Below are 25,345 nucleotides of genomic sequence, written 5' to 3'. Positions count from 1 at the left end.
TTTCTGACAGAAAAGGGAATGAAATGGGTTTAAAATTTTGCATAAAGACAACAATAATGCTGGATTAAGAAACAGTGGATTTTCAGAACAGCAGAAAGCATTTGTATTAATAGCAAAAATAGTGTAAACTATATTGCATGACAGATTATGGTTTTCCAGGCAATCTCTATTCTCCTTAGGACTCTGAAGAAGAAAAAAACATTTTGTTTATTATTTTCTGCCCTAAATTAGTATGTCATAAACAGTTTTAATTATGGGACTTAATCTTTAGTTTGTCACTTAGAAAGGAAATATAATTATGGTAGTACTTTTCAGTCAAGTGTCAGTCAAAATAATCGTCAGCCCATTTTATTTCATATTTAAATCACATCACTGAAAATAAATGTTTCTTTTGACAAAATCATACCCATAATTTAGTGATTTGTTATAATTATCTTTATCCTCTCATACTTCAAAAAGAGCTTAATTACAAGAGCAAATATGTAAAAGGAACTGGATTTGAAAATTGAAAAATAAGGAAAATAATAATAAAGGATAACTTCATGACTTCAGAGCTGTGCAATTTAAAGTTCAACTTTTTAATTAATTAAAGTATATAGGAGAAAAATGCAGTGCATATTGCTTGTACCAAAATGTCCATTCTGACTTCATTGCTAAGTGTGACAAACAAAGGTGTAGAAGGCCACTACAGGCAAATTACTGACAGTACTACGAGAAGACATGTTAGAAAAGTGTTTGCTGAAATGTTGAAAGCCACATGTAGCTATATTTATTTTATTAGGTTAATCTCAAGGAATCTCATGAAATTGTATCCTTTTAACTTAACTGTATGCTTTGTCAAATTGAAATGAAAGAAAGCCTGCCTATGCACTGCCATGCAGAAAAAGAGATGATATCCAAGAAATAAAGCTAGAAATGGTAACTATTCAACGTGCACACACACTGCACACAGAAACATCCATATAATTTTTTTATTTTTATTTTTTTTGCAATTTGCCTGTATTAATTCAACAGGAATATTACTCATGCAGTCAAAAGATATCCAAGAAATCTTCCCTTTTTTAATTTTAAACCACCTTAATGAAAAACAAGGGGAAGAATGCATTTTTATAGTGCTGTTTGGTACATAAGGAAAGACTATAGATACCTAAGTACATTTGAAAAGGACTGAAATATCTCTGCTACATATGTAAACTGATAAGATTATGCCTGGCAGGCATTTTGGGAACATCTGTCAATTTTTTATGGAACGCACTGATTGTGGGCTATTGATTGCATTTAAACAAAGTTGTTTCAAAAAAAAAAAAAAAAATCAGCTAACAATTCGTGTAGAAAGGATTGATCAATATTTAAATGACTCTCCTTATTGATTTAAAATTAACTTTCAATTAAGAGATCCATAGGACTCTTAACTGCGACACTTATCCATTCAAGAGAAAATAAAGGTACATTTATCGATACACTTAAACAGCAGTGGCTGGTTTTCTATTGATTCAGTCATTTGCGCTGGGATTCGTTAGCGTCATCAGGCTTTAACTTGCTTACTAGGTCTTCACAGTGTGTAATACTGCAAGATGCAGGAATGTACAAAATAATACAGGGGAAGCGAACAGAATTAGAAGACGTATGCAGAGGTAAGTCATACTTACGCTTTTTATGTCTCCTGATGAAGGAGACCCTTTAATCCTGCCTAGTTTTGGGGTTTGGTCAGGACCAAATTTTTGCCACCTGACCTGTAATGTATGGTTCTGGAACAGGCACCATATAAACGAATGAAATCCTTCAATAATATTGATAGGGAACAGTTCTATTGGCTCCTATTGACACTGACAAAATCACCTATTTATATATATTGATTAACATATAATCAATAAGAAATTAGACTCATTGTTTAAAGAATGTTTTTAAGTGGCAGTATTGTGATGCCCTGCATATATTCATCAGTATAAATATATGAGATATTTACGGCCAGCATAATTTCATATTGTATTTAAGAAATCAGCCATTGAATGGATTTTGAGAGACTTATTGAGACATATGAAAGTAAACAGTAAGTGTGTATCTCTGTTTTACAGACAAACTCAAATATATCTGAACTAAACAAAAATATACTACAATAGTATAATTGTAACTATAAACATGTGCAAAAGCATCAGCACATTTAGAAACACAAATTAAAACCAGGACTGTAATTACATACTTCATTATTTATATGTATTCTCGGTATTTTAGTATACTAAGGAAGCTGGACATGTAACCTCTACAGTTAATAACAGACCAAATTCATCCCAGGTGTAATTTCATTGAAGTGAATGGACCTGGAACTGCACGTGGAATGAATTTGGCCCAGTGCTATGAATGCCTCCTGACTATCGCCAGCCTAGATTTACATATAAGATATAACAGAAATATGAAATAAAAATAGAAGATGTCCAGGAGGCATGGTATGTTTACAGAGCACAGTGGTAATAACCTTGCCTGATATATACGTGGCAGTGCTTCGCTTAGGCAGGCAGTATCATTGGGAATGGGGGAGGGTTGACTCTGACAGTGGCTCGGGTTTGCCCGTGTCCCTGCATCTCACTGCCTGTTTCTCTCTCTTTTTCTCTCTCTTTTTTCTGTTTTTGAAGCCTCATAACTCAGACCTGTCCAGTGAAAAGAAGCTGCCCCAAACCCATCTATTACCTATTCATTTGTTGTGATGTAATCTCTGGGAGGAAAAAAATAAGAAGGTGAAATATGTTAATGTTTAAACAGTAGGACATTTTCTGATCAACTGAAGTTATTCCTCAAACTGAGAATCCCAGACAGAATCTATATAAAATTCAACTCACATATGTGATCACCAACATTTTGTTAAAAAAAAAAAAAAAAAAAAAAAAAAAAGTGGTTCTTGATAGCAAAATGACAAACTCTTCAAAACCTGGATACTTTTATATTATGAAAATCTGCTGCTTCTATTTCTTTTTTTTTTTTTTTTTTCTCTGTCCACTAAAGGTTAAATCATACTTATCAAAGGCTCATTTGCAGAGTTGTAATATGAATCAGTGATGTCTTTAGGATCATAATAATGTAAAAAAATGGTTATGGTTGGGAGTCAAGATCAGAAACACCGGTGTGTAAATGCAAAGAAAATACCCCCTCCTAAAATGTCTAAATCACATAATGTTAGTGTAACATAATTTGGCATATATTATGACGGTTACAATTACTAAAAAGTGCATGATGCCATTATTTCCAACTGGAAATTAGATGATTATACTAATTAAGTGATAGCAGGTGGCACAGGATGACTGCTACAATCTTCTCTGATCTGCAGAGAGAGATGCATGGTTCAGTGTCTAAAACACCCAGGGATAGTAACAATTGGCTTAAGCAGTATTCTGTCCCAAGATGCAGAAAACTGAGTCACTTTGAATTAACACTTCTTTATCACATCAAGTGTCGAAGAGGCATCTTTATGGATTGGTTCCGAAAAAAAAATGCTACTGGTTTGGCTTCTACCCTTGTAACTAACATCTCTTGGTATAACAGAACTACAGCATGAAATGAATTCTAATAAAATAATGTAATTTTAAATGCCATAAACATTCTTTTAAATTATAAAAACTGGCCTAAATTCATAATTACTGGTTCTAACTCCATCAGTTCAGAAGTAGCTACAGGTGTTACAACTGAGAGTCTCTAAGTCAAGCCCTCTGGTGAAACCCCCTAGTAGAGTAAATATTTTTCTGGTAATAAAAGCACTAATTACTTTTAAGAATATATGTGGTCATTATATACATTTGAATTTTGACTCAAATTTATTTATACATTATTTTTACAGCAATATTTGGAGATTATTCAGACCAGCATTAAATTAGACAAATAATCCTCTAGTCCCATGAGTCATTTCAGACCTTGTTTTTCTTGTCATTTCTGGTCTATGTTCAGACTGAAGTAAGGCTAAGTCATCACCATCGATTAGTTTTCCAGATCAGCCATCATTAGTTTAAATGATATGAAATGTGCTTCCCTCTTTTTTCTTTTTTTTTTTTTTTTTTTTTGGTTTGTTGGACTTCCATGTGTTTCTGGAGTGTGACCTCAATTGGCAGGGGAGCAGATCTACTGAAGAAGAACCATGCTGTGTGAGAATCCAACCAACATATGCCTAAGAGGCAAACCAAGTGATTCTTATAAATGACAAAAAATAAATGTTATCTAATTTCTGAAAATCTCTTATCTGACTTTATCTGTCTCTGTAGCATTCATTTCAACTTCATTATTGTATTTCTACTATAGATCGAAAGCACAGCTGATAAGACTTTAGTTTAGATATATTTGTAACATGCTATGATATCTTACAATGCAGCTAGTTCATTTAAAAAAATACTGCCTTCTCTCACCATGTCTCCCAATGCCTTACCTGTGCCACAACTACAGGTAATGTCTGTGCCACCTAGTTTTTCATAGATTAATGCAAGAGAAAGCAATATTTGACAGTAAAAGCTGAAAAAAATAATATTATTTTCCTTAGTATGTTGCACATTACATTGTTCTGGCATTCTTGTCTCAGTAACGATGCATGCAAACTAAGGATTCCCTACTCTTCTTCATCCACAAAAATTCTCATAGTTCTATGCACTGATGGTAGCATGTACTTTGCATGAGACATCTCTAGTAAGAACAAAAAGAGAAAGGTTCTTCAACTTGCAAGCCTAAATAAACACCTTTTTTCTTTAGACCAAAACATGAAAGTTTGTGAAAATCGCTCATCTAATTTTATTTTTATGCTTTAGTAGAACTAAATGGAATGGAACTAAACTTCTGATTGCAAAAAATGCCTCTGTGAATACTAACCTGCTTGGCATTTAGAGTAGCATCATACAGGTGTTCTTCTCTGAATTGATATAACCATTGCATTTTTTTACTGGACAAAATTTAAGAAAATTTCCCACAATGAACATAAATACCCCATTCTCTGTGGCAAAAATAAAAACCTCTTGCACCACGGGACATTCAATTAGCTGTGCAAATGGGAATAATAGTAGACAGCTACTCAGAAGCAGCTATTGGAGATATTTGAACTTGTTGTCCAACTAAACAAAATAACATTAACGTACTGTAGGCATGAGGCCAACTGTCTTACCCTCACACGGCACTGATTAGTTCAGCCTTAGCTCAACAAAAATCCTTAATCTTCTCTTTTTAATATTGAAGAGGTAAACCCTCTTTCACCTGCATGTGGAGTCTCCTTTTCATCAAAGCTCAGGAGATTCCAGCAACAAAATCAATGTATGCATGTTCAGAGCAGTTTTCAGGGTTTTGTAAGACAAATCTTTCAAATGGGAGCTAGTTTAATGCTATTGAGCTGAGTTTCGATCTGACAGAGTGAGTGAACAACACAGAAACAGCTCACTTACCACTGCTCACACTACAGGAGGTGGGAATCAGGTACAGCTCTGTACAAATATAGCTGTGCAATTTCTCAGTAAACTTTTACCCCACTTAATCCAATGTTAAATGTAACAGTCCAGTGTTTAAACAAAGATTTAAGAAAAAAAAAATGTAATTTATTTCACTACAGAAAAGAGAGACAATTAGTTCTGAATTTCAGCACTTGCTAGCAATGCTGGAAATATATGGTTTTCCCATTTAAACTGGTGAAAACTAAGATTAACTCTTCTAAATTTAACAGAGTTGTGCTAGTGTTAAGCTGATTTTTACTGGAGTATCATCAGGCTCTGTGTTCTATATCTAACATATCTGAAATATGATCAACAAATATCCTATCTTATATTTCCCTCTTGTTTTTAAACTTCCAACAACTTGCTTTTTTTTTCTGGATTTTTGGAAAGAAAAAAAATATTTTTAAAAAACATTAACTTAATTTTATTACCAGACCTTGTAGGCTAATATGAGTTGTACTATGGCTTTGCACAGACAGATTTTTTTGTTGTTGTTGTTTTGTGTTTTTTTTCTGTGCTCTGAATCTCTGAATTCCAATACTGCAATCAAATTCGGATTGGAGATAATTTTCCTCTTAAAACTAAAAGGCCTTAAAAAGGCATTTTACTTTGGTGGGGTGGAGAGCCAGGGGAAAGGCTTTTGTTATTATGATTTATAATTTGTATATTAGACGGATAAAATGGTCACGCTATACTCAGATCTTTTGCAGATTCCAGTTTTACTATTGGTGGGACAATTAGACAACCTGGAGCTAAAGGGAGCACTGATCTAGTTCAAAAGTCTGGGCCCAGAAAAGTGTGGATATCAACTTGTACTTTCATTATTCAGTTCAATCTCATAGCTCAAAGTAAACAAGAAATGTGATGATATTATTGTAATAACTATATAGCTAGCCCTGAAAGTTCCTCTTTTCAGGGAGTGCACTTGTAGTAACTAACCTCACAAAAAGGGATAAGTTAGTTCAAATTATTCTGATGTCCTTAAACATCTGTATAATTCTGGCTGATAAAAATACACTTCTGTATTTTTTATGGATATACATAAGTACTAGATGGACTAATGTGTCAAGACATTTCATACATTGTTTAATATATGCTTATATGTTTATAATATATGTTTCTATGTATAACATAAACTAATAATAATAAAGTGAAAAAAGTACCAGATTCAGTGTAGGTTCATCATACTAGCAAATTTCCACCAGGCTAGTCATTTTTCTTATATTAAAAATGGCTATTACCCAGTTTAATTGAATAATTCTCTGATAATTACAACATCAGCATTTTAATAGTATATAAATAACCTCTCCCCTAATTAACATTTTGCTAAATTTTTCATATATTCCAGTGTTATGAAATGAGGTTCTTGGTAAAATGCTTTGCCTTTTCAACAACAACTAATAATTTAATTAACAGGTCATTAAAAAACCAAAACAAAACAAAACAACAACAACAAAAAAAAAAAAAAAAAAAAAAAAAAAAAAAAAAAAAAACAAGTAGAAAGAGCAAGGAGATTCACAGTTGAAAGGAAAGCTCTCTTTTATGCTCTAATCATGGCTTCATGCCTGTATTAGTATAAAAAATGTTCATGGCTTATTCAGCAGCTTTTTCATGGCTGCTATTTCAGAGGTCTTTCAGTAGATATAATATCTACTTTAGTACTGTGAATAAAATGCTCTGCACATCTCAAGATATAAGTGCATCCATCTTGTTTGGAACTTAGAAAGAGTCATTTCCCTATGCTGATTAATTTTTCACAGTTTGTATATTTGTTTTTAAAAGAACCCTTAGAGGTAGCCATGTCACTTCAGTCTTGACATGACTTCATGGATTAGAGGGGAAAGGTACTGTCAAAAATAGGAACTGAATTTTCCCCCATAAAGCATTTAGACAGCCACACCTTTCTTTTCCTTGTATTGGAAAGAAAGTTAGGTGTATGGCTCAGAAAAACACTGTCAGGCAGAAGATGCATACTCGTCTTATGCACTTACTCGTGCATAGCCTGAGTAAGAAGCTAAGCATCTAAAAAACTCTGAATCATGGGTGACCCTGTAGGGTAACAGAACTGCGTTAAATGAATGGCTGACAATTGTGGTTCACATAACGATTATAATCTGAGAACACAATACAAGCTGCAACATTAATGTTTTCAGACTTTATAATCAGTGTCATATTTTGCTAATCTCTAGGCACTTGATTTACCTCATGACAGAGAATGCCCCAGCTAAACTCCTATCTACTGCCAGAATTTCAAAATGTCATCTTGAGTTTTATAGAAACGTCATTCTTTTAAGAAGTAATTAGCTAAGGCATAGTTTGTACGGCAATTAAAAACCACTTACTTGCCGAAGCTTGTAAGCATTATGTAATTTTATTTTTAATTTATTTTTTTTTTTTAACTACAAGTACATATGCGTATTCTTGCCTCTAGCTTAAATACAGTGATTGTTGTAGTTGGTTGTACAGGAATTGTCTCAAGAACATTAAAGCAAGCCAAACACAATTGTATTCCAACTAAAATTGCTCTCTTTATACCGTGTATTGAAACTTGATAACTGTTGGTTATAAAATTCCTTTGATTTTCTGTAGGTAATAAAATACTTTGGCAATTACTATTGACAGTTCTGGATAATCTTGAAGGCTGCCTTGCCTGAAGAAGATGAGTGTTACAAATCACTCCACTGAAAGAGGGAAGAACAGCAGCAGGCAGCAGACAGGTTTCAATTTCACAATGCTGATTATCTCATTCGTGATTCTATGCATGCCTAAATCTGAGGATCCCTCAAGCAGCTATATGGACTTCTACTTTTAAAATGCCTATTACGCTTTCATACTTTTTGCTGCTTCCTGAAGAGTGCCATTTCGCCAAGCTTAAATAGCAGAAAATTGCACTGCTTTTCCTCTGCCCATCTCCTCAATCTCTATTAACCTGCACAAGAACAAAGGAGTATGATAGTCCAGCTATAGGTTAGGAAATAGGTTTGAAGTTGTTTTTCATTTACTGGTATCTATCTCCCTGATTCATAAATGTATGTGAACAATAACATTTTTTTAATATGTTATCTAATGACTGAAAGCATGGCCTTTAATCACATCTGTATTTATACTAATAAGTACACCGTGTGTTCAAAAATACATGCATCTATTGTTTGCACGGACATCAAATGATACTGTAGTGCTGTCAGCATCTGTCAAGATTTAAACAGACAAAAAAAAAAAAGAAATAGCAAAAATATATATTTTTTTCTATTTAGGCTACAAGAGAACAAGCAGAAGCAGCTACAAGCAGAAAAGAAAATTGTTGAAGCACCTGGTTCTAATGCTTGCAGTAGGCCTTTATTAGATGTCATAAACTGAATGATGCATTACTCTGTGGATGACTTATAGCCTGAAAATGTTGAGGTAAAATGGAGGACAAAGAATTATTTTAAAACAAAGAGGTTAAATGTTCTTTTTAAATCAAACAATACTTATTAAATGGAGAAATCATAATATGTTCAGAGAGACTGGAGACCATTTCTGTTATTTTTTTTTAAATGTATTTCTGTATTACGTTAACAAATAAAAGTATTTTACTTAATATTTTGTATTTTATGTAAGAATGATTTACAGTCTATCTTTCACCTGTATTATTAAACAAAGGAAAAACATTTAAAAATCCTATTGCTGATACAGGTTGGGCAGCCCAATCTCAAATCTAAATAATTGCATTAAGATTCATGTAGGCTGTCAGCCACCACCAACAAAAAGGTAATTTTGTCCATCAGAAAATGTTTTAAAATAAGATCTGCTTTGCATTTAAAAAGATAAAAGAATGTTTTCTAAAATGACAATTGCTGGTTGGCCATCGATTCGGAGCTTTAATCTCATGGCCTACTCAAATTTCCCATTATGTCTCACTGAGGCTTAGAGGGATAGAAAGGCCGAACTGTGGGCCTGCAACAAAAGTGGAGGGGGGTTACAGCATTAAGAGACACAGCTGTTGCTCACAAACTGCAAATGTTAGAATAACTCACTACTTGTTGTTTTTTTTTGTTTGTTTGTTTGTTTTGTTTTGTTTTGTGTTTTTTTTTTTTCTTGATGCTAATAAAAACTTAAAGTGTTTTGCATGCTTTCTATAAACAGTGCACTTAAGTTTTATAATCTAGTACATCTTATTAAGCGTGAAGTCTGCTGATCCCTAAATTATTCATAACATGGTCCAGACTGATTAAGATTGGCTTGTTAAGGAGCACAAGAAGCAATTAAACTGACAAGGCAGTGCGGCCTTGATGTATACATTTATTATCACAAGAATACCCAAAGTGAATGCCCTTATTAAGCAATGAATTTCACCTCACTGGCCTTCTACCATTGCTGCCACAGGCAGAGAGAGCTAGGAACAACATGTCAAAAGCTAACTCTGAGGAAATGCCTATCTTCAAGTGAAACCGATTTTGTAATGAACCTTTCAGTTCACTCCTGAAGTAATAAATCCTGACTGGTGCATTAATTACTTGATAACATCCCATCAAAATGCAAATGCAGCACTTGACCCATAGGAATGGCTCACTAGCTGTTAACTCTTCAGGGTATACATAAATTGTCTGTTTTCTTTTATCAAACAGGGCATTTATTTCCATCTTGCTAGGGTGAATGTCACTCCTGCCACCCTCGGCCCCTCAGTGGCCTGACACCATCATTTGCAGAGGACTGTCACTATGTGCCGACATCCTAATTGTGCTACTTCTTTGCTTTGTACCTTTGAGGCAGAATTTCCAGCTTCACATCCCCTTCCCCCTTCCCTCCCCCCCCCCCCTTTTCTGGAGGAATCTTGCATGTCAAGGACAAAGCTGTAATAGCGTTACAAAGAATGACCCCCACCTCTAAAGTACACTAATCTTTCTTTTCAATGGCAATACATTAAACAAGGAATTTAGTTCCTTTAAGTGATTAAATGAAAGCTCAACATATCTATGTGAATCACTACCCAACATATGCAAGCATGCATACTTTTAGTAAAAACTCCTCCAAAGATATATTTACATGTTTTAAAGACACTTCTGCCATCTCTTCAATTAACATTCAATTTCTACAGTGTACAAGCAAATAATATGTCAAAAAGTAAAACAAAGTATGCTTCATAACACAAATTTAGAAATGGTGAAATATGATGCACCGCATTCTTCCAGCTTCCAGAGAAAACGGGCTGCTTAAATTATAAAAACTATTTCCACAATAAATGTTAATGAGGACCTGCATTTTATATTTCCCCATTCAAAATGCTAATCTACGTCAGTGGGTCTGACACTCCCACCTGGGTCAACCTGCTTTACAGTTTTTCTATTTGTCTTGAAGGCTTGGTGAAAATCCTTAATTCAGGTTACTAGGCAACCCTGCAGGTGAGAAAATATAATGTTTGGCCTACTCCATTTTTGAATACACACAGTGGCCTAATGCCTTCAAAATAGACTGTGCAAAGTATGCACTGATAATTCTCTGCTACATTTTCTAAAGATGAGGACAGAAGAAAATTAATTGATGCTGAAAATAATGACAGGAGGAGAAGAACCACTGAGACTTGGTGTGACTGGCATGTGATGATGTTAGCAAGAATCCCAGGATGTGACTGGACAGTGTGATGAAAAATATACTTTATGTGAAGGAAAAACAAGTTACAAAACTTAATTAGTTTTTGACACTTCTTCATAAGTTATTATCTTTTCATTTGGAACATTGCCTTGGGACATCAATACACAAGAAGAAATGAAACATTCTTACTGTAAATCTGAAAGAAAAAAGATGACTTTATATTGCACTTCTCCCTTTACATGTCTTTTTGAATAAACAAAATATCTGCTGCAGCCTAAGGTGTACAAGCCCCCGAAGATGTTTCTGCTGAGAGCATAGAATAGACTTGTTCAATATAATAATCCTGTTACAACTGATTATGCAGTCTCACTTTTAAAAATAAAAGGGAGGAGGATTGGAATCCAAAATGGTCACACACACACACACACACAAAGCTATAGATGAGAAGCAGTTAAATTATAGCACCTACAGCAATAATGCTTCCTGTACAGCAAATGTATTTTTAATTTTTCCACTAAGGCTTATACCTCGAAGTAATTCACACTGATTACTAAATAACCCTTGTGAGTTGCTTTGTCTTTTGAATTTTAAAAAATACACTTGCCGTGAGCAATGAATTTCATAAACCACCAGCTCTCATGCTTGATGAATCATTCTTATTTTATGCAGTGCTGTGTGATAGAGAACTGAGATAAAATATTCTATCCACAAGCTATTCAGTACAATTTATCATCAGCGGCTCACTAGTCCAGTGATAATACCTGGCTTGCAGATTGTAATGATCAGATTCTGTTTTTATTTCAAACAGGAGAGATCCGAATACCAGAGTTTTTAATTTACATACATTAGTGAGGTTCAAATATGGCAATAGCTACAAGCAAATTCACTTGCAAACGGAATGCTCGCCTTGCATAATGGGTTCCCTTTAGCTATTACTCACCAGTGAAGTACCCAGATAAAAATGAAAACAAAGAGGAAATAAGGAAAATCATGATACAAACACTATACAGGGGACTAGGATAATTACTGAACCACAGTGAAGGTCATCATGTTTATATCTGTTTTAGTAATGATTTTTTATATTTTCCCTTTGTATTGAAAGCATGAGTGCCATCTCTTCTCTACATTATTATACTATTGTATTCTTTGCATCCTGTAATTTTCTAAAGTTCCAACACACTGTCGCTAATAAAAGTTTTTTTCTTGCTGTAAATCAGAATAAATGAAATACTGAAATAGTTAATAAATACCTAAACAACTCCAAAATCCCTGTAAATTACAGCAGCTTGAACATTTAGTAAAAAAACAATGGGCTTATAATAAAACACCTCTTATAGCTATATCACTTTTATACTGACCACAGTATCGAGCTTCAATTCCCAGCAGCATCATTACTAGACATTTTCTGCCACCTTTCTAAATCTGAAAAGCTTCCTACATTTAGTGAAGATTAGGTAATGCTACAAGCAATCAATAACAGCTATCAATTCCATACCTTGTTCAGAAGAACAAGTTGATTAAAACTAAGTAAAAAGGATGGCTGAATATGCTTTAAAACTATCTGATTCTTCTAACTACAGTATCATGATAAAATACATATATATATATATATTATTCACTGGCCAAAGAGGTAACTCTTAGTAACAGTAAGGTTGTGACTCAAGCCAACAAAAGCTAGAATATTCTACTTTGTTTGACACACTCTCCTTATCGTATCATATGGCAAGGAGAAGAAAAAATGAAGGCACAGAGGCACAAATGAAAAATATCATGTCATCTTCAACTTTGATTTCCTGGGTACTTCTTGACTTGTGGCAAAGCCTTAATGTGCTATACAAATAGTCTATGTCTATTTTTCTTCCTTTCTGGACTTTTTCCCCTCAAAAAAACAAAAACAAAAACAACAAAACAAAACAAAACAAACAAACTAACAACAACAACAACAAAAAAAAAAAAACAGTTTAAAAAATTCTTTTACTTCAAGTCAGAAAATATGTTAGTTACCAGCAACATAAAAATATTGCAAATGCAGCCCTCACACGTTCAGTCACACACATACAAAGACAGACAAAATTTCATTTATCAGTGAGTATACATACTGCTGCCTGTGTGCAGCCCTTAGTGCATATTCACAAATAACAGCCATATAAACCCAAATACATTTATACAAATATGATCACAATTATTTAGGGACTTTTGCCATAATGTACACTAGTGACTAGTCCCCTGAATCTGAATCCTGAATTTGGGTAAATCAACCAGTTTAGAAGAAACTCTACCCTTCCACACAGAGCAAAAAGAACAGAAGTCTCCAGTAAGAAAAATCTCATACAAATCAGTCAACCACATTCCTTGTTTTCTAGCTCTATACCTGCAGCCCAGGCAGTTTCATATCCCTCTGCTAAAGCAACTCATTTGCCTCACTACCAGTGGAGAGAGGCAGTGAAGTGGCCAATAGTGTGAAAATGTGTTTAATCTTGATTAAATAAATGACAGAAGGGAAGATGAGATCCTCCTCTTCACCATTCATCCATGAATGTGTCTGCCTGCAATGCCCCTAGGACTGGTTCTGCTGCAGGTGAAAGGGACCCCTGAATCCAAAATGCCTTTACTTTGTGTTGAAGTTCCTCTCCGTCTGCCTTCCTTCAGTGCAATGGGAAAATGATGTGTAGCAATTCCCAGTTAAATGTTTCTTCCATAATAAAGCTGCCAGTCCTTAGGAAGCAGAAGTTGCTAGGCTTTAAAATTTTGGTCTAATTTATTAATGGAATTGCAGACCAAACACTGTTATTCAGCACATGGAGGACAGAAAGCATCAGCTCAACAGCTAAAATAGCTGTTAGCAGAATCTGTTCTTGGCTTTGGAGAATACATTCCTCTAGCCATACTGACCCACAGAAATTCAGAAGTCTCTTCCTTCATATAGGCCTCTCTGCTGTATCATTCTAATGAGTAATGAGAAATGAGTATTTTTCAATCTGGAATTATTTATGCTGGGAAAGGTAAAGTTCACCTCCCCACGTCTTAGGAAAAAATCAATGTATGTGTATAATCTTAATGAGAATAAGGAAATTGGAATATATGATATGTAGTCAAAGGACTATTCTGAAAGCTTTACTGGCTGTTATTTCAGCTCATAGACCAAATGAAATAATGCTTGATCACACAGTTATAGACTGAAGGGTCTGGCCCCGACTCTATTATCCCATGATATAGCCCTGTCTCTGTAATGCTGTTGAATTTAAACATATGCTATTGCTTTAGGTACTGTTTGAACCCAAGAAATGCTATGCAGCATTTTACAGCTTTGATACTACTGTAATTATCTTTGTGTGATCACTTCTGAAGTGATTTCCTTAGAGATGTGGTAACTTTACAGCATTTCTGGGACTCCAATCTGGCTCCAAGTCACGATGGTAAAATTAATCCTAACTAGAACTAGAATTAGAAAGACCAAGTTGTGCAAGTTGTGTGGAAAAGTGTATCAGAATTGGAAACTTTATTTATTTATTTATTTATTTATTTATTTATTTATTTATTTTTAACAGTGTTTGAGACAGGAAGAACCACTTCTTACATACAGAAGAAATACAGAAATCAGGCAAGGTAGTAGACGAATCGATTACAGTTAAACAGCTTTCAAAAATACTAAGTATACATTACAAGTATACCTTGACAAACTGATCATCAGCAAAGTCTTAGCTTGCTGCAAGTTTTAGATTGTCTTGCCAAACCTCTGAAATGTATTTACAGTGAAAGTAATTTCTGCTGCAGTAGCATAAAGTGTGCCTTTGTGCTGCAGCATGTGATGCTGGCTGATAATAAAGGAACATGGTGTGACACCATGCAATTTCTATAGTAATTTCAATTGCTTTTTTTTTTTTTTTTTAAGAGTTCTAGATTAAGAACTGGCTACATTTGAGCATGAAATTTTCTCAGTGGAACGTTACCAAACAAACAGGAAAAATAAGGAGATCTTGTGGAACCGCATAGTGCTGACATCTGATGCAATAAATTCAATTTCTAATGAAATACACCAAAAATGCTGTGCCAAAAGCATTGTAAAATATTTCTGATGTGAGAATGAATTTCTTCTGATTGGGGGTTGGGATGAAAATAGGGGAAGATGAAAGAAGAAGGACGGAGGAAAAAGGAACTCATTTTATTGTGGACTTGAGTTTGGTCTTCGTGAAATTAGTGACAAAATTCCACTGAATTCAATAGCATAAGAGAATATCTGATAAGAAGCACCATATTTTAAATAATCAGACATTTCTAGCCAGGACAAGAAACACGCTTTTTTATACTTTGTTATCACTTTTTTTTTTTCTTTTTTTTTGTGAATATCTGACTCATACTCTTGTCATTTTCCCAGTGACAAACCAACAGTGAGACCCTAAAACAACTTTTGCAATACTGAAGAATATAATATTTAACTTCCCTGATTATCCTACATTTAGGGGAGGAAGGAATCTGACAAATAATCCCCACTGCCGTTGTACGGCCATTACAGTGTCCTATGAGCCTGGACAAGTTATTAGGTCAGACGCTAACTTCCTAAGTAGAAAAATGATGTGGTTGCCTTTGTCCTCTCTGCAGTAATGGCTGGAGTCAGTACTAATTAAGGCCCTGCGGCAGTGTGGTACGAGAGAGGTCAGAGACTTCTTTCTGACACCTAAACAGTGCTCAGCTCAAAGGAACTGCCCCTAATCTGAAATGATGTGATGTAGAGCTGGCCTTTCAGCTTCACTGTATATTTAAAGGAAAATGACAGTTAATGACAGGGGTGTCAAAAATGAGCAGATGGAGAAGCTAAGGAAAACATTGCTCAATGGTAAAATTTACTTACAATTCATCACTGTGCTTAGAATTAGAGGTTGCTGCACAAGTGGAGGATACCTTTCCATCATTTTGCTGAGGTAGAAAAAAAAACCCTGTCATATGCACACAACTCCTATTGACAAAGTAGACTTATTTTTCTATCATTATGCAAAATACAGTAGATACATACCCCCACACAACCTACACTGCCTTCAGTTTTCTGTTATTAAAATAAAATATGAAAATAATAAGAAGAACATTTAATCTCATTCAATGGATTACTACTTTCCATTTTATCTTGTTGGGAGTAACCATTGCAGTAATTAATCTTCCAGTCATTTTCTTTCTCCCCTTCAGGCATGGAACTTGGGAAACAAAAGCAATATTCAAAACAGAAGCCAAGATTTATTGTCAGTTAGTCATAATAGACACCTGCACAAATTACTAATTACAACAAAACCATAAGGTCTGCTGGCACAAATCCTTTCCCATTCTCTCTTTTTATCCACCCCTAGTGACACACCTGCAAACCTTTAATTGATGTTGTATTTATCTCCAGAGTCCTTGTTAGCATTATATAATAGTGTCACCATTAACAATGCAATAGTTAAGGTTCAGTCAACATTTCCACTTTTGAGGCTTCCCTCTCTCCTTACTTCTTTTCCCTCCATCCCCTTCAACACCCTTCTCCCAAGTCTTTTAAGAAAATTTGCTCCAGGCTAAAAGCTGAGTAGTCAAGTCTCAATCCAGGCTTGTGTGACTCTTTTAATCAAATTGGAAAGAGAATTGTTTTGGAATGTTTTAAATTTATATATGAAAACAAACAAACAAGCAAACAAGCAAAAGATCCCCCAAAGTTCTTCAGACTCACATAGTTGGGCCATTGCTTTGATGTATAGTAAAATAATAAAACTTTAGCAAGTAATTGGCCCACCACAGGGAATTGTAACATCTGGTATTTCCATCGAAAGTCAAAAGGGATGACATCCATAATTACTAAAAAAGAGGTTTTTAGACAAGTACTGTAAGACTTCCTATAAAAAATACTAGTAAACATTCATATTATGAGTGTGAAGAAACTATTATTACACATAGTTACTAATGTAACATCTGCCCCGAAATGTCATATATTTATTATTATTATTTTTGCTTTACAATCATAAGCTCCTATCTATATATTGCAGAGCACTTTGAATTACTTGTATACAATTTCTCACTATTACAGGCTTTTTTAAACAAATTGTAATAATTAATATATTCAGTAACAGTTTAGCACTTATACAGAGAGAGACTGACATCTATATATGTCTATCTGTATATGCATAAAGCCAGAAGGATGCAGTAATTTTAATCCATGGCTCTGTCTAGGACAGAAGAGAGGAAACATGAGAGAAGGGGGAAAAATGAAGGGAATTCAGTTTACCTCAGACCTGAATCATCTGGTAAAAGACAGAGTTTACAAAGCTTTGGTTTGGTATGGGTTGTCCCTGCATAGCTCAGCCTCAGTTCAGCAATGTATTTAAAGACCAGACCATAGAAAGGCAGGATACCATTTTATACTTTTTGTTGAAACAGGCTTGGAACTGCCTATCTAGGAGAAGTATTTCTGTTCCCATCAGGACCTTCCTACTCCAGACCCGTTAGAACATGACCCACTGCTCAACAGGTTGCTGCTACTAAAAATCCTCTTCTATTGCCAGAACAGTTTGCCCTGTAGCAAGAGCCAGTACCAAGGCCACAGAGCTGTACCTTGGTAGCTACCAGCTGACCCGAGGCTCAATAGGCATCTTAGAAAGATTATTCAAACAGCTTACGGTTGCTTGTTGTGGACCACACTGGAAAATGTTAGCTGAAATGTCTGTAACGTGAGTCTGATACAACTGCAAACTAAACTCAACTTCTGCTTTCTTTGAACAGGGTAGCTGATTCCCTCCTTCCCAATGACTGGGGGTAACTCCAGTAAGTGCTAGGGTGAAGAGTTTGGCCATAAGGAGGTGAGCCCCTGTCTACAAGGCATGTTTGGATAGATGCTTCCTCTTTTCTGTTTCCTGGGACTGTTGTAGCCTTTGGGAGAATATTTTGGATCAGAGGTCTCCCTGTACCTCTATTTCTCTTTCCACATGCCTCCAGCTTTGAGGATGCAATGTGTTTTGCATATCTTATGTATTATAACCTAGTTTTGTTCCACAGGCCTGATTCAAGTGAGGCCCTGCAGCTCTTTCTGCGGTCTGAGCCTGGACATAGCCTACAAACAGCTGTTCTACTTCAAAAACTATTGCTTAGAAACAAAGTATTAGATAAATGTATTTTTAAACAACCAGCACCCAACACAAATCCAGCTTAACTACATTTTGCCATTTCACAATTAGCTAGACATGTCTATTTTCCTCTGACTTCCTCACTCCCAGCAGGCTTTGGAGCCCAAGTCACACTTTTCCTACCAATCCTTTCTGAGAGATTCTCCATTATTAAACTCTGTAGGTATTCTTTGCTCTCTTGTGCTCACAGCTGAAGCTTGGTATGCTGAAAACTAGGTGTCTGGAAAACTTGCCAGAAGCTGGGATGCTATGCCAGGGAAGCATGACTGTATGCCTGACCTCTTCCTCTGTTCGTTCCTTAGTATCTGCTACTGGCGGCTGTCAAGTTCTTATTACAAAACTGCCTACTAGTGCCAGCACTGTCCCGTAACCAGAAGTATTAGCTGGTAAGGAACAATCTGAGCCCCCCCCCCGCCTTTTTTTTTTTTTTTTTTTTACTTTTTTTCCATGCTGCCTGTGTTTAGTTAGATCTGCTGACTGAAAATCAACATATCCAAACATTAAACCTCATCCCAGTAACCAGATGAAAACAGAGTTTCCATGAATAATAATGATCTTGAGGACACCTCAGAATCCACTGAATTGCCAAATTCTATATTTGATAAGGAAGAGAATCTAAATTTTCATGAGCTGGAATATAAATTTGGGATAAGTAATTGTCCTCAATTTTATGCGGATGTATCCATGCACTCTGAACTAGCTTGGCCACCTCTGTACTGCGATCCATTGCTGATGCAGACGTAATTCAAAATCACAGAATTCTTCACAGAGAAGGTATCTTTACTTATTTCTCCTAAACCTGTGTTTCATCTTTCTTATAAACAGTGAGGTAAAATCTGGGGAGACTGCTGAAAGTTGAGAGCTCCTCCTAGAAGACCTACTAATTCACTTCTAGAAATGGGGAGCTTTTAGAAATACATTATTCTCTTATGGATTAAATTCACTACTTCTCCAAAGACCAGAGAAAAGCCTATGCACCAGTTAAAAGCAATTTAAGCTGCATTTTGAGGGCTTAAGTGATGCTTAAATGATGCCTAGGTTTTCTGCTGGCCTTCTGCAGAGAGGATGAGTCTTACCCTTATGTAAACTAATCAGTTTTTGATGTTCCTCTTTTCCATTTAAGATCAGTGAATTATTAATCTTCATGTGTACAGTAACTTCTTGAAGCATGTTTTTATATGCAAATTCATATTAACATCACAGCAATATCTATAATACAGACTGAAATAAATTATAGAATACCATGTAAGGAATCTTAGCCATTATGACCTATCAAGTTCAAAAATCCAATGAAATTTAAAATACATATTATTCCCTTTAAATATATATTTACATAATAGACTGTAATGGATCAGAAAAGATCTCTTATAGCGTGTAAATAATGCATGTTTAAGATTTGTCTAAATACATATGCACACATATTTATATATTAACATGACAGGCTGCAAACATACTAAATGGACAGGTTTGTATGGTCTCGTGCACCATATTAGTTTTGTTAGCTCCTGAAAAAGGTAGTGCTTATGCTCAATTTCAAATAAATATTCTTAGGCTTTCCAATGATTTATTGTAGATATTTTTAATTCAACATCTTCACAGTACCTACATGTTGGCATACAACCAGTAACACCACTACTCTACAACAAGAGTAGTTTAAAGGGTGGTACCCTTTAAAGGTAAATGATCCAGAATGAAATCCTGATATAAATTTTAGCTGGTCATAGATTTTGTGATCTGAGTTATAAAAGGCAGAAGATTACTGATTAATTTGAATTGGTATTCTGAAAATGTTCACTTTGCAAAATCCAGAAGTTTATAAGATCACATCTATTGCCTGTCAAGCTGCCTGACATCTCTTGTTTCTCATCAAAGTTTATACTACTAATTCAGTGTGGCCCAGAAACTCTGAAATGTGCAGAGTTTACTTGAATAAGTAGTGACGCAGCAGCCACTATATAGTCTAGTGAGCAGAAATTATTTACATATTAAAGTATTTGACAACACTCCTTTTTCAATTTAGTAACTTTGAGAAATGTTCAGACACTATGCCATGTAGCTGTTAACTAGATAGATCAGTGGACACAGAAATAGACAGAAGAACCTACTGTGGGTCAATGCCTGGTTTTACACAAGGTTCTATCAAAGGTACAGATAAGTACTTCCTAACAACTGTGATAAAGTGCTGGTGCATCATTGCAGCTACAGTCTGATAGGAATTTTATAACAGCCTGTGAAGATAAAACATCCACTCCTTATACCATTAGTCTGCTGAAAATCTTTGTGTTCAGAATAAAAATAATAGTGACAGTCAAGTATGCTAATGTCCATAATCATTGTAAATTATAACTGTCAGTGGTCAAAAACCTACTCCATGAAAACATAAGGTAACAATTTAGTCTTATATTACTACTCACAGAGAAGAACTACTCATAGGAAACCTTAAATAGTATGAGGATTATAAGATATATTCTAAAAATAGAAAGTTTGGGATTTCTTTTTTATTATTCTTATTTATTTATATAAATAAATAGGATAAAAGATATAAATAGGATAGGATATAAATAATAGGATTGGATATATTTATATAGGATATAAATAAATAAATAAATAATCTTATTTATTTTTCTCCCCCCCCTTTTTTTTTTTTTCTAAATTGAATAGTTCTATATAAAGCAATGTGTGTCAAATTTTATGCTCAGTTTCCATTGTTGAAATTATACCAGTTTCAATTTACAGTTAGTGAAGATGTGCATAGTGATTTTAATTCTGAATGGAACAGTGGAAAATGCCAGGAAAATAATAGTTTTAGTCTACAAATAATAGCATCCAACCAAAGGGGAGAAAATGTACCCTTCCCTCTCCAAATATATAGTAAAATTAATGCTGAAATTGCAGGCAGTTGCTTATCTTTATGATCTGGACAGTATGCCTCATTTTCATTTTCTCTCACACAAAGACAGATTGAATGCATAAAGACAGTTTGAAAAGAGGAACAAAAGGAAGCTTTTAAATTAATATGAAAAGTCAAAGATTTGTTGACTCAAAAGACATTAAGAAATATGTAAATTTGGACTTGCTTTTTAGGAAACTGCGATCTCATCAAAATATCTTTTATATAAAAAGCAATATTCAGTATTTTGGTTTTGCCAACACAAATAAAAATGAGAGATGCAATGGACATTAATTTTTGCTTGGTTATCTTACATTATGTCAACTTATATTCACAATCTCATTTTTCCAAAATTGTTCACAATTTGAAAAATAAAAGAAGAAAGGGAAACAGAAAATGAATATAAAAAAGACAAAGAGTTTGTTTGATTATTCACTTTTTAGAAATGATGACTTGATGACAAAGCTTCTGTAGTATAAAACATATTTTGCCAAGACTGTGAATCAAAATGATGATGTCAGGACAAAGAATGCACTTGAATACATTTAAAAAAAAAAAAAAAAAAAAAAAAAAATTTTTTTGGGTGTATATGGATGCAGAACTGAAATTCCAAACTATATGTGTTATGAAACTTACTTAGGTTTAGTTGCTTCTTGCTTGTTACTATTTTATTTTATTTTATTTTATTTTATTTTATTTTATTTTATTTTATTTTATTTTATTTTATTTTTTTTATTTTATTTTATTTTATTTTATTTTATTTCTATTTACTTTTTTTTTTTTTTTAATTAGTAGTGATCATATGGTTTCCTGAAAAATAAAAAAATAAAATAAAAAAAAAAAGACCATAGTCTATAAGTAGAACTATTCCTTCTGTGCATTCTAACTGCCCTCCAAATAATTACAGAGTGAGAGTTGGCTGTCATTCATGTGTATCTATTCCATTGTGTGAAAAGAAAAAGAAAATGGTTGCCCATACATTAGCACATCACCCATGGCTAGTGCAATGACAAGATAGATTAGGATGTATATTAAATCTCACACATGACTGCCTTTCTGTATCAAGGTAAAAAATACTTGCTCTTACATACATTAGGGACTAGTGTTGGACTGACATCTACATTAATATTGACAGCATATCAACATTTTTTACATTAACTGAGTCAATAACTAGTCTAAACCTGGTAAAACTTAGATAACAAAAATGAAGAAAATATCTACCAAGCAGCATTAGATTCTTGTATCTAAGAAAAGAAAATTAACCCTCAAATACTACATTGCTTTTCTGAATTATCAATCCTACAGCAATACATCAACCAGTGTATACAGCTGTGACTTGGTAATCCAATCTCATTTGTCAAACAAGAATTCTAGTAGATAAGGAATGCTTCTAGGAAAAGAAAACCTGTACAGACAATAACATAAATATTATATACATAGGAGGCTGATTATAAAAAGCTGGATTAGCATCATTGTATTACTTCACCTCCTAAACATTACTTTCACAGACATGATGAAATTGTCAGGCACTAATCCCACTTCCACAATACCTGCTAGGGAGAAATACACATAAAATCTGCACAAACTCAGGACACCTATTTTCCTATTTTGCAGAGGAGTTAAAATGTTTATTTGTGTTTTCCATGTTAGGAAATACTTCTAAATCAAAACCGCTATGTATGTTAGGTTAGGAAAGGGATTTCATTATTTACCTTTGCTGCAAAATCTCCCATAAATAAGTAGTCGCTTCTTATTCCAAGCCAATGTCTTGCTTTCATTAATAATTAAATGTTGTTTTTCAATGATAGCTAGCTTTTTATACTCTGGTCTTTGAAATATATTATCTTCAAATGAAGCTCAAAAATACTATTAATGCTTTTAAGGTTCCCAGACATTTATAAACAAGTATATGAATACTGGAAGATAAAAATGTTCATTCTCCAGATTGACTAGGCTCATGGTGTTAGTGAAAGGAGAGAAATACTACAAAATAAATACACAAAAAACTTTTGGAAACAGTGTCTGTTTGAATCAGCTATTGGCCTGAAGCTGATATGTAAATGGTTATCATTTCAATCTTAGCAATTAAGCTATGGTTGGAAGCATTAGCACTCAGCAGGAGCAAAAAGCAGAAGGCAGCCATGCAAAGTTTTTAGATTTTAAACACATCAAGGAGCAACATTTCAAGTGTCATTCACCTCAGAAGTCAGAGAAGCTTTTGTTTAACCATGTTTCTCACTCAAGACTACCCTTTTCCCTCTGTTTTAGTGTACTGTGGAAGATGATGAGGGTTAAAGTGATGTTCTTGGCAATATTTATCTCCAAACGATCCATCTTTCATTTATGCAAGTCCTTGAGAATGGTGATGAAACAGGCCATGAAAACCTAAGCTTATGGACATGAGCTCTTCCATCCAGCAATACTATGGGTAAACAATGAGCAGGAAGAAGAGGCCTCTCTCTACTGTTCTGCTAATGCTCTTCTAGGCTCTTCTAGCTAAACATATAAAAGAAAAAGATGCAGAGAAATGCCTGGCACAGAACTGGAACTAGCACTCTAGTGCTTGAGATGTTGACAGCATTCAAGCTGATTAATTAATATTAGTAAAGCCACTGAAAAGGTTAAAAGAGCACTTTAACATGCAGTGATATTATCATGATCATTAGGATGGCATATTTCTGCCTTCTCTAATGTATCTTCTTTTATCAGCTCAATAAACTGATGTAGGAGTGCAATTTTTCAAATAAAGTTTCATAAACAGATGGCAGAATTTAACAAATTAATGTTTAGAATAATGGTACAGTCATGAGGCTTGTACTTTTACAATTTTTGCTCTGAAGCTTTTGATACCAAATCTCAGAAATGCCAATCTCCTTAGTTCAGAGTAGTTTCATATTCCTAGGGTGCTGTATAATGATCTCTGATCTGATTGTTTCAATATGAAGTAATTTGTGTGACTGTAGGTAGTAAGCTTAATTTATTAAATAATAGGGATATTTATCTATTTGTCAAATTTCATAGGCATTTTAACAAAAGTTTAATCTCCCTGACAATTATACTTTTGACCTAAAACACACTGTTGCGGGGCAGAAACACAATATTTAAGTACTATTGCAGAATACATCTTTTGTTCCTAAATTTTATCCCTAACAAGGGCTAAATGATGCCCCATTTATAACATTTTCAATTCGCAGAGTCCACATGTGGCCATATCCTAGGATTGCCAGACACAGTGTACATTTCAGAAAGCTAAACCTCATAAATCTCCAGAAATTCTCACATCTATTATGTTTACCTCTGCTGCTGATGAGCCTGTTGGCTCTGTACAGAGGAAAATTACAAGCGATCCAGAAGATTTGGCAAGAACATGCTAGAAGAAACAATGGGCAAAAAAAAATCTTAACTGCAACATCACATCCAGCTTTGGCTACCATTTACATATTTGAGATTACAGCTAGTAAAATGGAAATTCCATTGAAATGGAATAAATTGTTTTCAAAAATCCCCATCCAATTAGTGTTAGTTATGTCTCAAATTGAACGTGTTAAGCTACACTCAGTATAACTAACGGAATTCAGATGAAGTCTAACATTCACAAATGAAATGAAATTCTGCCTGTTTATATACTTTTCCAATTAAGAAAAAAAAGGCAGTTTTATCCAAGATTTTTTTTTCCTATCATCTTCTTGCTCATTTCTGTTAATTTATATAAGAAAATGTCTTCCTCTACTTAATAGATGTTTGGAGACTGTTGTAACAGCTGCTAACTAGTAAGGAAATGCCAGCAGAAATATTTTACGGTCACACGTTTAAATACCACTGGAAAATTGTTTATAGTTAATGCCAACTGAAATGCTTATATTCTAGGCATATTTTGTGTAGTGATCAAATATTAGTAGTTCAAAAATCTCCACACTTAAGCTGTGAGAGGTCTGAGTACCAAAGAAAAATTCTCAGAAAGAAAACGAAGTTCCAAGTATTAATATGATTGATCAATACAATTATTAACCGTGTTGCACATCCACACACACATCCTTACACAACCACAAACAACTAAAAGAAATATCTGGAGTTTTGAAATGCTACTGTAAGGGATAGGAATCTATCCTGAAATTACTGGCACAGATGTTGCCATACACCTTGGTGCACTCTTCCTCCAAATCAGTGCCCTCCTCACTGACAGCAGCAGGAGTGGTAAGGCTATGGATTGCCCAGAAGGATGAGGTGTCTGGTTTCAGAAGCCCTCAGGGAATTAATCTTATGGAACAAGAAATAGTTTCTCCCATCTCTACCCAAAG

General features: G+C 34.4%; 1 protein-coding gene and 1 long non-coding RNA gene across 4 annotated transcripts in view; one reads left to right on the top strand and one right to left on the bottom strand.

Annotated features, from left to right (window-relative positions):
* ZFHX4 (zinc finger homeobox 4) overlaps positions 1-25,345 on the bottom strand; it is a 150,629-nt gene that overhangs the window by 46,032 nt on the left and 79,252 nt on the right. The window lies entirely within an intron of this gene.
* Positions 1,535-8,956, top strand: LOC116486801. Its single transcript, XR_004252994.1, has 3 exons — positions 1,535-1,634; positions 2,631-2,732; positions 8,037-8,956. It is a non-coding gene; the product is annotated as an uncharacterized LOC116486801 (long non-coding RNA).

The sequence above is a fragment of the Aythya fuligula genome, chromosome 2 (genome assembly GCF_009819795.1).
Source record: "Aythya fuligula isolate bAytFul2 chromosome 2, bAytFul2.pri, whole genome shotgun sequence".
In the NCBI taxonomy this organism is placed as follows: domain Eukaryota; kingdom Metazoa; phylum Chordata; class Aves; order Anseriformes; family Anatidae; genus Aythya; species Aythya fuligula.
This window is presented reverse-complemented; position numbering and strand designations above follow the sequence as displayed.